At 38.4% G+C, this 15,524-nt stretch overlaps 1 non-coding gene across 1 annotated transcript; it reads right to left on the reverse strand.

Moving 5' to 3' along the window:
* Positions 1 to 13,702: 13,702 nt before the first annotated feature.
* On the reverse strand, positions 13,703 to 13,808 carry LOC121973985. The gene has a single exon (XR_006109878.1). It is a non-coding gene; the product is annotated as a small nucleolar RNA R71 (small nucleolar RNA).
* Between the last annotated feature and the right edge of the window lie 1,716 nt (positions 13,809 to 15,524).

The raw sequence follows: 15,524 nt of genomic DNA on the forward strand, positions 1-15,524 counted from the left end.
CTTTTGTTTTCAGGATATGTTTGTGTTTTGGATCTAACATGTCTTGCAAGTACGAAAGAACAAGGTTAAGCCTCGGATAAACAGTGTCCGAGGCGCCTCCATGGAGCTTGGAGGTGCCTCAGGTGCAAAAGATGAGCTGGCTGCGAAGCAGGCTTGGAGGCGCCTTGAAGGGAGCTCAAGGCGCCTTGGACTGGTGGATGAAGGCACCTTGAGGAAGCATGAAGGCGCCTTGAACCTGATAAGGTTCGACTAGTTTAGCCCTATCTCAGCGTGTGACTCGGCCAGCATGGAGGTGCCTTGGATGGCTTTCAAGGTGCCTTGAACACCCTTTATAAGAGAGTTTCGACCAACAGCTCTCAACAACTCACTCCAAGCAATTCTTTTGTGACTAGCTGCTAACGACACGATCCCGAAGTGCTGCGACGACCCCCCGACGACCCGGAGCTCCTAATCTTCAATTATTCATATTGTCGTCGGTATAATTTAATTATTTCTTATTGATTATTGTACTTCACTTGTAATTCTATTCGAGCTATTAGTTGTTGCCCACGGAAAGCGATCAAGGATCACGGGCCTTCGAGTAGGAGTCGATTTAGGCTCCGAAAGAAGTAAATTCCCCTATGTCTCTGTGTTTGTTTCTTTATTCCGCTGCGTGTTTTAACTCTGATAGTTTTACGAATGAAACGAAATAGCCACGAGCGCTATTCACCCCCCCTCTAGCGCTTCTCGATCCAACATAATGATGTCACTCCCGTCATATAGGAGGGATGTTAGTTAAAGCCCTAGAGCCAATCATTTGATGATTGTTGTATGGACTCGTTGTATCATATTCTTGTATATAAATAAAGACATTTGTTTTTGGTTATTATACTTACATGTATTGGTGGCAAATAACTAAGTATAATAGCGTCTTTGAGTAGAAGGTTCTTACCTATATCAATCGATTGGTTGAGTCGATAGTGAGATGATATAGGGAACACTACTCTTAATCATTCCTAGTCAAGTATTAACATTCAGGGACAATGTTAATGCGATGAGACTAGCATGTAGGTCAACTTGATGACCTGATCTCACAAGTAATGGATATAGAGATATCAAGTTGATACATGAGTATGCATTGGAGAATGTATACTGAATGACCCGCCATGAGAAAGTATCATGGATAGTTATATGAGTGTCATATACTTTCTCATGTGATTATTAGTATGACTACTAGTCCTTGGACTTGAAGTCACCATGGTTCCCTACATAAGGAGTTACGTACTTTGGCTTCGTCAAACGTCACCCGTAACTGGGTGGACTATAAAGGCGATTACTGGGTATGTAACAAATTATGCGGAGGGATGTGAGTGATGTGTTGGTGCGGGAAGCATCCGACGATCAAACCCGAGTTTTGATAATGGCAAAGGATTCAAAGTAAAGGGGTTTTGTGATCTGACAGCTTTGTTGAGTGTTTCAGGAAAGTCCTAACTGCGGTTAGGCAGGTGAAAACCCTAGGGGGTGGTAACCCTAGGTCCTAGGGGGTGGTAACCCTAGGTGGAGAAAAGTCCTAGCTGCGGTTAGGCAAAGGGAAAATCCTAGGGGGCGGTAACCCTAGGTCATAGGGGGTGGTAACCCTATGCGGAAAGTCTTATCAGGTCGGTGGCTTCAGGCAAAAGTCCTAGGGGGTGGTAACCCTAGGTGGAAAGTCCTGGTGTCGCGAACCAGGTGAAAGACTGGACTAGCCGGGAAGCGGATGTCCAGCAGAAAGTCCGGAAGCGTCGAGTGCTGAGCAAAAGTCCAGTCAATCTGGAGGATCGCACTGGCAACAGGTAAATCTCCTGAGTGGAGTAGGTGAGGACGTGTTCCCCGTAGAGGGAACAGTAGGCGTCGGGTCGACCTAGGGTTTTCGGGGGGAAACCTGAAGTCAGACCCGGACAGTTCGAATGCTGTCAAAACTTTCATTATTATCATTCATTATGTTTCTGTGCTAACTTTGTTTTGCAGGGTATGTGTTTGGGACTAACACATTTTGCAGGAACAAAGGAGCAATTTACAACTCGGATGAACAGTGTCCGATGCGCCTCCATGGAGCTTGGAGGCGCCTCGGGTGCGAACCAGGAAAAGCTAGCGCAGAAGGTTGGAGGCGCCTTAGATGAAGTTCAAGGCGCCTTGGGTAGAAGGTTGAAGGCGCCTTGGGTAGGCTGAAGGCGCCTTGAACTGGATGAAGTTCGACCAAGTCTGTGCTGATCTCCGCGGGTGACTCGGCCTGTTTAAGGCGCCTTGAAGGGCTTCAAGGCGCCTTGAACACCCTTTATAAGGGGTCTCGAGCAGCAGCACCAGAATAACGAACTCCAAGCAATCCTTACGCTACAAGCTGCTCTAGAAACACCCAGAAGTGCTGTTACAAGTCCCCGACATCCCGGAGCTTCAGATTCTGCTACTTTATTGTTGTCGGTATAATTTGTTTTAGTTCTTTCAATTGTAATATCTTATTGTACATTTTATGAGCTTATAGTTGTTTCCCACGGAAAGCGATCAAGGATCGCGGGCCTTCGAGTAGGAGTCGCCTTAGGCTCCGAACGAAGTAAAACTTCTTGTGTCCCTCTGTGATTGCATTCGTTATTTCCGCTGCGTATATTTACTTTGATAGTTTTACGATTCCGATACGATCAAAATAGCCACGAGCGCTATTCACCCCCCCTCTAGCGCGTCTCGATCCAACAATTGGTATCAGAGCGGGGTCGTCTTGAATCAGTGCAACCACTATTCAAGACAATTTTCTTTTCGTGGTTTTGTTCGGAGTCAATTAGAATTTAGCCTCATAGCTATATTCTAATTTCTTTTTACGAATCGATTTTTTGCCCGAAGTTGGTGCAACACCACTCGAGCTCGTAATTATTACTATTCTCTTCCCACACTACTAATCCAAGACTCAGTCTTGGAATAGATTTTGTTGTTTTTTGTTCTTTTAGATCTAAATGGCCCAACAAGAAGGATATAGCACCGTTCGCCCCCCATTATTTTCCGGAGAAGACTTCGGATATTGGAAGGGGCGAATGGAAATATATCTAAAGATCCAGTTCGACACCTGGATGATCGTCAGAACAGGACTACAACTACCAACTGGTACCGATGGTAAGCCTACATCCTGTGAAAGCTGGGAGCCTGCATTTATCAAGAAGGTGGAAGCCGACGCCAAAGCCACCTGCACCATCCAATGCGGTCTGACCAAAGAAGAGCTCAACAGAGTCGGTCCATTCTCCTCCGCAAAGGAACTATGGGAGAAACTGATCGAACTACACGAGGGCACCTCGGAAACCAAGGTAAGTAAGCGTGATTTGTTATTAAATAAACTATACAATTTGAAAATGCAGGAAGGCGAGACGGCAAGCTCTTTGCACGCCCGAATTCAAGATATCCTAAATTCTCTACATGGAATCGGGCAGAAGGTAGAAAATAGAGATATAATAAGGTATGCCCTTAACTCATTCCCTAGGAGTACACTATGGGCATCAATGGTAGATGCCTATAAAGTCTCTAAGGATTTGTCTTCCTTAAAATTAGATGAATTGTTTAGTGAATTCGAACTCCATGAACAGACTAATGCACGGCCATCCGAGAAAGGGATTGCTTTGGTTGCAGGAACGAGTCGAACACGGGAATCAAGAGGACGGCGAAAAGTTGAATCGGAATCAGAAGACGAATCCGATTCAGAAGATTCAGAAGATGAACTGGCCGGCGAATTTGTGAATCTTGTAAAGAAACTCTACAAGAAGAAGAAGGGATTCAACAAGAAAGATCTAAAGAAGGCAGTTCAATCCAAGGAGGCCCAATCAAAGACAAAATTTGAAGTCACATGTTACGGGTGCAAACCAGAAGGGCCATATCAAGACCAACTGCCCCAATCAAAAGGAAGCCAAGAAGCAAAGAAGAAAGATGGCTCTAAAGGCAACCTGGGACGAATCTTCTTCGGAGGACGAAGACGACGAACTCAACCAAACAAGTTTACTCGCATTGATGGCCCGGGACCAGATCAGTGAATCCGAGAGCGAGTCAGAAGCCGACTCTGAGCAAAGCCACGGATCCGCATCCATTTCCGAAGGACCAGACTCTGCTGTAAGTATTCCTAGACTCAATAATTTAGTCAATTATTTACTTCGCAAATTAGCTAAGTCGAATTTGAAAATTAAGTCACTTTTAAGAGAAATAACCACTCTTAAAGGAGTAACTAACTCAAAATCTTCAACTGAAGATTCAACTCAAGTACAACGACTCGAGAAAGAAAATTCAAATCTGAAAAATCAGTTAAACAAGTTAAAAATTACTCTAGAAAAGTTCTCTCTGGGTTCCAAGAATTTGGATCTAATTCTTGGGACACAAAGAGCTGTCTACAATAGAACTGGGCTAGGATACAAAAGTAAAAAGAAATATAAATCCTATTTATCTTTAATAAACAAACATAATAGAAAAATTGTCCAAGCATGGGTGCCAAAATCCAACTTGGTTAATCAAGTTGGAACTGATCACTATTGGGTCCCCAAAGATCAAGTCTATTATCTTGATAGACCATATCGAGGCTATGATCCAGGGGGAGCTAATAGAAAAACAATATTAAGAACATAATTCAAATTAAAATTCAATTAAAAATTTGAAATCAAATTCAAAATTCTAAATTCGAAATTCTAAATCAAAAATTCAAATTCAAAATTCAAATTTAATTTAAATTCGAAATTCTAAATTCGAAATTCTAAATCAAAAATTCAAATTCAAAATTTAAATTTAATTTAAATTCGAAATTCTAAATTCGAAATTCTAAATCAAAAATTCAAATTCAAAATTCAAATTTAATTTAAATTCGAAATTCTAAATTCGAAATTCTAAATAAAAAATTCAAAATTCTAAATCAAATTCGAAATTCTAAATTCGAAATTCTAAATCAAAAATTCAAAATTCTAAATCAAATTCGAAATTCTAAATAAAAAATTCAAATTCAAAATTCAAATTTAATTTAAATTCGAAATTCTAAATTCGAAATTCTAAATTCGAAATTCTAAATAAAAAATTCAAAATTCTAAATTCGAAATTCTAAATAAAAAATTCTAAATTCTAAATCAAATTCGAAATTCTAAATTCAAAATTCTAAATCAAAAATTCAAATTCAAAATTCAAATTTAATTTAAATTCGAAATTCTAAATTCGAAATTCTAAATAAAAAATTCGAAATTCTAAATCAAATTCGAAATTCGAAATTCGAAATTCTAAATTCAAAAATAGATGGTGGATCCAAACTAGCTGGCACCTCCAACTGAACTACCCGACAGGGTAACTGAACCTAATTTACCCGAAATGGGTAAAACAAGAGTAGATTACCCGGCAGGGTAATTAAGGATAGTTTAAAAAGGGCTGAGTTTAACTTTAACCACAGTACCAGTGAAGTTTTTGGATGATAGTACGTTAGGGAAACTTAGGCATCGCATGTCTAGGAAGATATGGCTTCGACCTGGTGCATTTGGCCAAGTGGAACTAACCGAAGCTACCCTTAAATGGATCATAACTAGTTAGACCAGGGTTTAGTATTAAGTTTAATGGGTAGGACTATTTGGGAAACCTCGAATGCATGATTACTTTAATGAGTTCCTTGTGACTCACCATAGCCCAGAAGTTTATCCAGAGAATGCTTACTTGTTGAACCCAAAGCTAAACCTGAATCTAACACAAAGTTAAACCTTACCCCAAAATTCAACCATAATTCATCTCACAACAATTATAGGGTTCCCTGATTGACAATTTAGATCGAGTGAGATGGCTAAGGAATTAAAAGTTCAAATTCAAAATTAAATTCGTAATTAATATCATGTTTTTTAATGAAATCAATTTAAAATTTATTTGAAAAATCTTTCAAAATCATTTTTAAAATCTTTTCAAAATTATTTTAAAACTCTTTTAAAACTTAATTTTAAAAATCATTTTAAAAATCTTTTCCAAATCATTTTAAAAATCTTTTCAAAATCATTTCAAAATCATTTTAAAATTATTTCAAAATTATTTTAAAAATCTTTTCAAAATTCTTTTAAAATCTTTTCAAAATCATTTTAAAATCTTTTAAAATATTTGAAAAATCATTTCAAAATCATTTTAAAATTATTCAAAATCTTTTAAAAATTTATTTAAAAAATCTTTTAAAAATCATTTCAAAATCAATTTAAACTTAATTTCAAAAATCTTTTAAAAATCTATTTCAAAAATCTTTCAAAATTATTTCAAAATCTTTTAAAAATCGATTTCAAAAATCTTTCAAAATCATTTTAAAATCATTTTAAAAATCTTTTCAAAATTCTTTTAAAATCTTTTCAAAATCATTTTAAAATCTTTTAAAATATTTGAAAAATCATTTCAAAATCATTTTAAAATTATTTCAAAATCTTTGAAAAATCATTCCAAAATCATTTAAACTTTTTCAAAATATTAATCAATTAATTTCAGAATATTATTCAATTAATTTCAAAATATTAAAAGGGTTTAAAAATCTTTTCTTCTCAAATCATATTATGACTGCAAATGTTAACTCCAATTAATTTTCACTATAGTCTTCAAGTTTAATATTTACTAATTTGAAATTCAAACTTATATTTTCAATAATCTTAATTGACAAAGTTTATTTTATCTAACACTTACTCATACGCCAAACATGCCTGAAAACCTAGAATGGGTGAGATGAAAAATTCAACAAAATATAAAAGACCCATTATATTTTTGGACTCTAGGACTCTAGGACTCATTATAGGGATTCATGTTTGCATTAGTTAAGGGGGAGTGAACGGAGTCAAACTAATTATCAAGTTTCTATTGAAGAGCTTTTCAAATTTAATTAAATATCTTTTGAAAAAACTTTTCAAATAGAAATATTTAGATTTAGCATGCTTGTAATTTAGGGCTCTGATACCTAATCAAATCAAATTTAAAATTTAATTAACTTGACTCATACTTGGACTTAACGACAAACTGAATTTAACTTAACTAAACATTTAGCTACTCCCTCTTTGCTAACAAAAGACTTTAAACTAAATATCTTTCAAACTTAAGAATGTTTTTAAGCTAAAATACTTAAAACTTTAGCTACATTTTTTAACTTTTACATCTTTTCAAAATCACCCTTGAAGACTCCTTCAAAAGTCAAGTTTGCAAAAGGCTTAGCTAAGTGATTTCTATGAAAATTAAAAGCTAAGTCAATGTTTCAAAAGAAAAATTCTTATTTTTTAATTTTTATTTCACTTAGCAAAAAGTTAAACAATGAAAATTAATTATAACAAAGCTAAGTGTTATAAAAGCTATTTCAAATTTTTCTAAGTATTACTAGTGTTTAAAAATTTCAGATTTTTTAAAAAAAAAGGTGATAAATTTTCAAATGTTGTCTACTCTTATCCCTCTTTAAAAAGTTAAGCATCAAACTAACTTGCTCTTCTGAAAAATTCAGACTTCTTTCACACTGGTATATTTTGATATATGGCAAAGGGGGAGAGTAGGAAAATTCAAAAGTAGGAAAATTCAAAAAACAAAAAGGAGGGCTTTTATTAAGGGGGAGTTTAGTATTACAAAGTTAAAAGTTTCCAGCTTAACTGTGCTTGCATTTAAAGTTTACTTACTTAAGCTTGGTTAAAACTTAATGCATCTATTTGTTATCGCATGTTTTTTTCTTAACTTTGAATTTCTTGTTGCCATAATCAAAAAGGGGGAGATTGTTGGTGCGGGAAGCATCCAATGATCAAACCCGAGTTTTGATAATGGCAAAGGATTCAAAGTTAAGGGGTTTTGTGATCTGACAGCTTTGTTGAGTGTTTCAGGAAAGTCCTAACTGCGGTTAGGCAGGTGAAAACCCTAGGGGGTGGTAACCCTAGGTCCTAGGGGTGGTAACCCTAGGTGGAGAAAAGTCCTAGCTACGATTAGGCAAAGGGAAAACCCTAGGGGGCGGTAACCCTAGGTCATAGGGGGTGGTAACCCTATGCGGAAAGTCTTGGCAGGTCGGTGGCTTCAGGCAAAAGTCCTAGGGGGTGGTAACCCTAGGTGGAAAGTCCTGGTGTCGCGAACCAGGTGAAAGACTGGACTAGCCGGGAAGCGGATGTCCAGCAGAAAGTCCGGAAGCGTCGAGTGTTGAGCAAAAGTCCAGTCGATCTGGAGGATCGCACTGTAATCTTCCGAGTGGAGTAGGTGAGGACGTGTTCCCGTAGAGGGAACAGAGGCGTCGGTCGACCTAGGGTTTCCGGAGGAAATCCGAAGTCGGACAGTTCGAATGTTGTCAAAATTTCATTATTATCATTCATTATGTTTCGTGCTAACTTTGTTTTGCAGGTATGTGTTTGGGACTAACACATTTTGCAGAACAAAGGAGCAAGTTACAACTCGGATGAACAGTGTCCGAGGCGCCTCCATGGAGCTTGAGGCGCCTCCATGGAGCTTGGAGGCGCCTTAGATGAAGTTCAAGGCGCCTTGGGTCGAAGGTTGAAGGCGCCTTGGGTAGGCTGAAGGCGCCTTGAACTGGATGAAGTTCGACCAAGTCTGTGCTGATCTCCGCGGGTGACTCGGCCTGTTTAAGGCGCCTTGAAGGGCTTCAAGGCGCCTTGAACACCCTTTATAAGGGGTCTCGAGCAGCAGCACCAGAATAACGAACTCCAAGCAATCCTTACGCTACAAGCTGCTCTAGAAACACCCAGAAGTGCTGTTACAAGTCCCCGACAACCCGGAGCTTCAGATTCTGCTACTTTATTGTTGTCGGTATAATTTGTTTTAGTTCTTTCAATTGTAATATCTTATTGTACATTTTACGAGCTTATAGTTGTTGCCCACGGAAAGCGATCAAGGATCGCGGGCCTTCGAGTAGGAGTCGCCTTAGGCTCTGAACGAAGTAAAACTTCTTGTGTCCCTCTGTGATTGCATTCGTTATTTCTGCTGCGTATATTTACTTTGATAGTTTTACGATTCCGATACGATCAAAATAGCCACGAGCGCTATTCACCCCCCCTCTAGCACGTCTCGATCCAACATGATGTAGATGTGATCTATCCCTCCTATATGATGGGAGTGACATCGATATTCTTGATAGAGTGAGACCACTAAGTGCATGGCCATGCCCAAATGAGTCAATATGAGATATTGAGCTCATTTGATTGAGTGAGTCTACTTAGAATTCAAGATTTAGATTGATTAGAGAATGACACGGTCTATACCTCATATTGATCAATCTAGATGTCTAGGATAGAAGGACAATGCCATATATTGTGAGAGTCACAATTAGTAGTCACAAGATGATGTTGGATCTCAACATTCTTGTAACTTGGGTAGTAATGATGTGTTGCTAGATACCACTCATTACTTATGCTTCTAAATGGGTTTAGGAGCATTTCCAACGTTACAAGAACCTATAGGGTCACACACAAAGGGCAATTAGATGGAGATTAGGTTCATTTGATGAACCAAATTGGATTAAGAGTAATCCAAATTGAGCTAATTGAGTTGGACTCAATTTGGTTCATGTGTTAAGTGAGTCTAATTTGGACTTAGACTCATTTAATTAATTTAATTCAATGAATAGAGATTCATTAAATTAAAATTGACTTGAACCAATGGTTAGATTAGATCAACCAAGGGAGAGAAGTGGTCAAGCTTGACTTGACTTGATAGGAAGATGAAGGGTCAAGTTTGACTTGACCATTTGCCACCTCATTGGTGAGTTGGCAAAGAGTGGGCCAATGATGATGCTCCACATCATCAAGATCACTTCATGGTGTGCCACCTCATGAGGGAGATCAAGAGTTTTTGACTCTTGAAATCCCATGGAGTATATAACCTCTCACTTGAAGGTGACCGACCACTTTTTGGGAGTTACTAGTGAGAATTGATTCTCATTCACTCCTTCTTCCTCAAGCTCTCAACCTCTCTCCCTCTCCTCCTCCTTGGCCAAACCTTTCAAAGGTGCTAGCACACCTTTTGTTTGGTTTCTCCATCTCTTGCTTGTGTGGATACACATAGAGGAGTATCTACTTTGATACTCTCGAGATCCGGCGAACCTTGGACGAGCGGGATTAAGTGAAGGGATTCGCATCAAGGGTAAATTCTTATCTTGTAGATCTAAAGTAGATCTAGGCTTAGAAAACTCGTACGTGAAAGTTTTTACGAAATTTTAATCTTCGCACGAACCCGGTGGCATGGGAATTTCAGGGTTTCCGCAACACAAAAAGCGGTTTTTGTGGCCCGAAAAACCCAACAAGGGATAGATCCCATCTATATCACTCACATCCCTCCGCATAATTTATTACATACCTAGTAATCGCCTTTATAGTTCACCCAGTTACGGGTGACGTTTGACGAAGCCAAAGTATGCAACTCATTATGTAGGGAACCATAATGACTTCAGGTCCAAGGACTAATAGTCATACTAATAGCCACATGAGAAAGTATATGACACTCATATAACAATCCATGATACTTTCTCATGGCGGGTCATTCAGTATACATTCTCCAATGCATACCCATGTGTCAACTTGATATCTCTATATCCATGACTTGTGAGATCAAGTCATCGTGTTGACCTACATGCTATTCTCGTCGTATTAACATTATCCCTGAATGTTAATACTTGACTAGGAATGATTAAGAGTAGTGTTCCCTATATCATCTCACTATCGATTCAACCAATCGATTGATATAGGTAAGAACCTTCTACTCAAGGACACTATTATACTTAGTTATTTGACACCAATACAAGTAAGTATAATTACCATAAACAAATGCCTTTATATACATAAGAAATATGATACAATGAGTCTATACAACAATCATCAAATGATTAGCTCTAGGGCTCTAACTAACAAAAGTAATGTGATACCTTTCTCGGTAGGAGTAGCATTAAATTGTTCATGAAGTTCAAACTCGAAACACATTTTGTCTAATCTAATTAAAGAAAAATCCTTAGAGACTTTGTAAGCATCTGCCATGGATGCCCACAAAGTGTTCTTCGAAAAAACATTTAAGATATACCTAATAACATCGCGATTTTCCACTTTCTGATCAATCGTGTGAAGACCATTGAGCAAGTCTTGGATCCAAGAGTGTAATTGATTCACCGATTCATCATCATGAATTTTAATATTATATAACTTATTTAAAATAAGGTCATGTTTACTTACCTTTGCATCAGAGGTGCCTTCGTGTTGTTCGATCAGCTTTTCCCATACATCCTTTGCACTTGAGAATGGACCGATTTAGTTCAGCTCTTCTTTGGTTAGTCATCACTACAAGGCTTGGGGCTACCTTTGCATCAACCTCGATCTTCTTACGAGTTGGTTGATGTGCGTAGATTATATACTCTTTTATGCATGTTTTTACGCACATTTACATACTTTGAGCATGCTTGATCTATGCATTTTTATACTTCCAGCTTTCCTTTTAGCATATTTACTCTTTTGGTTCGGAGATCTACTTTTTGTGCATTTTCTGTACACAGGAGTCGAAATTGGTGAAGATTATGCGTCCTCGGGCAAGCTTGGAAGTAATTGAAGGGAGAGAGCATCAGGCCGTGTACCACACATGGCCGTGTAGTCTTAACAGGAAGGGAAGAGGACATGACCGTGTGAATCTCACACGGCCGTGTCTTGATTTGAAGAAATCAGAGCAGATGCCTTACATGGCCGTGTGGATCTACACGACCGTGTGAGGTTTCCAGAGGCCAAGCAGGTGGTGGCCGTGTGCATCACACGGCCGTGTGAAGTTTCCAGAGACCAAGCAGGTGGTGGCCGTGTGCACCACACGGCCGTGTAGCATTTCCAGAGAGCAGAAGGGTCTTGGCCGTGTGAACCACACGGCCGTGCAGCTTTGGCAGAGAAGGAACTGGACATGGCCGTGTGAATCTCACACGGCCGTGTCGTGGGGCCGTGTGGCGCCCGATTTCCTCCTCTATTTAAACCTTCCTTCATGAATTGAAAGGGGATCTCTCCCCCTTTGGGAGAAGGCAAGATTTGGTGGTTTCCTCCCATTCTTGGGAGGATTTCTGGGTGATTCTAAGGGAGTTCTTGACGATTTCGACTCCGGAGCGAGGATTGGATCCGAAGACGAGGCTTCTTCGTAGATAAGTTTTCTCCTTCTCCTTTTCTTGGTTTCTTGGATTGGGGATTTAAGAAATGTTTGTAATCTTTATTTCTTCGGGTATTCTTCCTCGATTCATGGAGTAGATCTTGTATTCTAGGATTAAGGGAGTATTTGTATGATGGATTGATGTAATCTCATATGGATTTGCATTTTCTTGTTTCAATGACATTGTCTTGCTTGTATCAATTAGATCTTGAATGATTAATGGTGATTTGTGCTTAATTCTCATTCTTGATTGATTGTTTGGATTTCTTGTGGACTTTGTAAAGATAAACTCTCACTCGATCATCCGAGGGATCCACGTGACAGGTGCAAGCCCGTGTAAGGACGTTTGAGAGATAATCTTGAAGAGGAAATAGGAATATTCAAGAGAGTAGGATGGATTTTGTGATTAGTTTCTTGTATCTTGATAGATTAATAAGTTGTGGGCTTCTATGTTGATATCCGAGGAAGGCATAGTAATAGGTGCGCTTCTGTGTAAGGACAACGTAGGTTCACGTCTAATTGATCATATTTAGATACATTTCTCAGTCCTTAGCCGGTTATCTATTGCAAGAGAGAACCGACAACTTTCTACAAGTGTTTGGCAATTGAGGGATAAGAATTGGTGAACCATTTACATTCAAGAAACCTTACAAAGAAACCGAAACTCCTAGAATCTCCCTTTATCATAACCCAAAACACTAAACTCTTGTTTGTTGATATTTAATATTAGATTTGTTTACCTTCACTTTGCATTTGAAATGATTGGATAGTTGTTTAGCTAATTCGCATTGAGACATTTCTAGTGCTTATTCCAGTCCCTGTGGATACGATAATCTTTTATATTACTTGCGACATTTCCGTACACTTGCGGAGCGTAACAAGTTTTTGGCGCCGTTGCCGGGGACTGCGCTATAACATTAGGAATTATCAATTGAGTTAGACTAAACATAACATTTGTTTTCCTTTCATATTGCATAGTTGTAACTAATCATTAGATTTCTGTTTTTGTATAACTTTACTTCTTGTTAATTCTTTTTGTACAAATTCAATTCTGCATTTTTTATTCTTTTATTTTTCTTTTTCTGTTGAATTGTCATTTGCTATCTTGTTCTTGTGTATGCGAAGATCTAACTTTGCAGGGGAATTCTTTCCTTTTGACATTGAGATTGACAGAACTTTCCATAAAGAAGAATTCTGCAAAGGCAAACTTTGAAGGGGAATTCTTTCCTTTTGACCCTGAGATTGATAGAACTTTCCATAAAAGAAGAATTCTGCAAAGGCAAATTCAAGAACAGGAACATTTGAACATGGAGAATAGACCACTCAAGGATTATGCAGCATCTTATGCAAGAGAACCAATTTGGTGGAGGACCTCATGAAGACCCCAATCAACACTTAGAGGTCTTTTATGAAATATGTGGTACCATGAAAATGAATGGAGTTCCTTCAAATGCAGTTAGATTATTATTATTTGGGTTTTCTCTAAGAGATAGGGCAAAGCAATGGCTGAATTCTTTGGCCCCTAATAGCATCACCACTTGGGAGCAGTGTGAGCAACAGTTTCTTGATAAATTCTATCCACCAAGCAAAATAGCTCATATGAGGAATTTAATTGCAAGCTTCAAGCAGACTGACTCAGAATCTCTTTTTGAAGCATGGGATAGATATAATAGTATGCTCAGACAATGCCCACATCATGGGTTGGAAAGATGGTTAGTGTTGCACACTTTTTATAATGGTATCAACTATCATACCAAAGTGTCCCTTGATTCAGCTGCGGGAGGGGCACTTATGAACAAAAGTTTAGATGAAGCTGAAGAAATTATTGACAGTGTAGCACAAAATCATCATCAATGGGCAAATAAAAGAAGTGGTGGCTATTCTTATGTAAACCCAACAATTAAAGCGTCAGGGAAGTTTGATGTAGATGCGGTCACTCTTTTGTCTGTAAAATTGGACGCTCTTACAAAGAAATTTGAGAATATGGGGACTAGTGCTAATATGGTCAATGCTATTAGTACATCTTGTGAAGTATGTGGGAGTTCAGAGCATTCAAATGACTCATGTCCATTGGGAGCTATCACTGCACAAATCAATCAACTGGAACAATGTGATGCAATCATGAGTTACAATCAAAGGCAGAACAACTCATACTCAAATACTTATAACCCTGGATGGAAGAGCCATCCCAATTTTTCTTACAGAAATAATCAAGATCAAGGACCATCTATGGGGGCAAGACCAAATTTTCAAGCTGGGCAACAAAATTTTCAACATCTATCTTCTCAAGGCTTACCAAAGTCAAATATTGAAAAGATGCTTGAAGAAATTATCTCAGGTCAGAATGAAATGAAGCAAGATTTAGCAAAGCTCATTCAGAGAATGGATAATTCTGAAAAGCATCAAAAGATCCAGGATAGTCAAATTGCTCAACTAGCTTCCTCATCATCCAGAGCACCAGGACAACTTCCAGGAAAACCTGATGTGAATCCTATGGAGCATTGCAATAGAATTGAGCTTAGGAGCGGACGGACCTTGAGAGACTCCCAAGTGACTGCTCCAAAAGGGATACAAAAAGAAGAAGAGCTCTCTCCTCTTATACCAAATTAGATTCAAGCTAATGAGGAGAGTACCATTGAGGTTGAAGAGACTCTTCCACTGAACCATCAGAGCAAAGCTGTCCCTTTTCCTTAGAGACTTACAATGCTCAAGAAAGATGAAGAATTTGGCAAGTTTTTAGAAAAAGTTAAGGAAATTTGTGTAGAGGTACCTCTTATTGATGCTATTCTTCAAATGCCTAGATTTGCCAAATTCCTGAAGGATCTCATGTCAAACAAGAGAAGAAGAGGAGAGGTTGAGACCATTGCGCTTAGTGAGGAATGTAGTGCTATTTTTGAGAAGAACACTTCCCCAAAACTAAAGGACCCAGGGAGCTTTTATATTCCTTGCAGCATAGGAAAAGAATTTTTTGAAAATGCTTTTTGTGATTTGGGGGCAAGTGTTAGCCTCATTCCCTATTCAATTTATAATAAATTAGGTCTAAAAAACATTAAACTTACTACTATGGCACTTCAACTTGCCGATCATCCCTGCAGGTACCCTTTGGGTATTATAGAAGATGTGCCAGTAGAGGTGGATGGGAATGTTATTCCCACAGATTTTGTCGTGTTGGACATGGAAGAGGACCCTAGGATTCCTATCATATTAGGAAGACCTTTCCTTGCTACAGCTGGAGCTATAATTGATGTAAAAAATCATAAGCTTTCTTTGGTAATTGGTAAGGAAAGGTTGGAATATGATTTATCTAATATCCCTAACCATGTCTCGTCTCTTTTAAATGCTTGTAGCAGGACAAGCATTTATAAACTTGAGGAATGAAATTTCCATCCTCATGGAAGGCCACCAAACGAAGGAGACAA

The sequence above is a fragment of the Zingiber officinale genome, chromosome 4A (genome assembly GCF_018446385.1).
Source record: "Zingiber officinale cultivar Zhangliang chromosome 4A, Zo_v1.1, whole genome shotgun sequence".
Taxonomy (NCBI): Eukaryota; Viridiplantae; Streptophyta; class Magnoliopsida; order Zingiberales; family Zingiberaceae; genus Zingiber; species Zingiber officinale.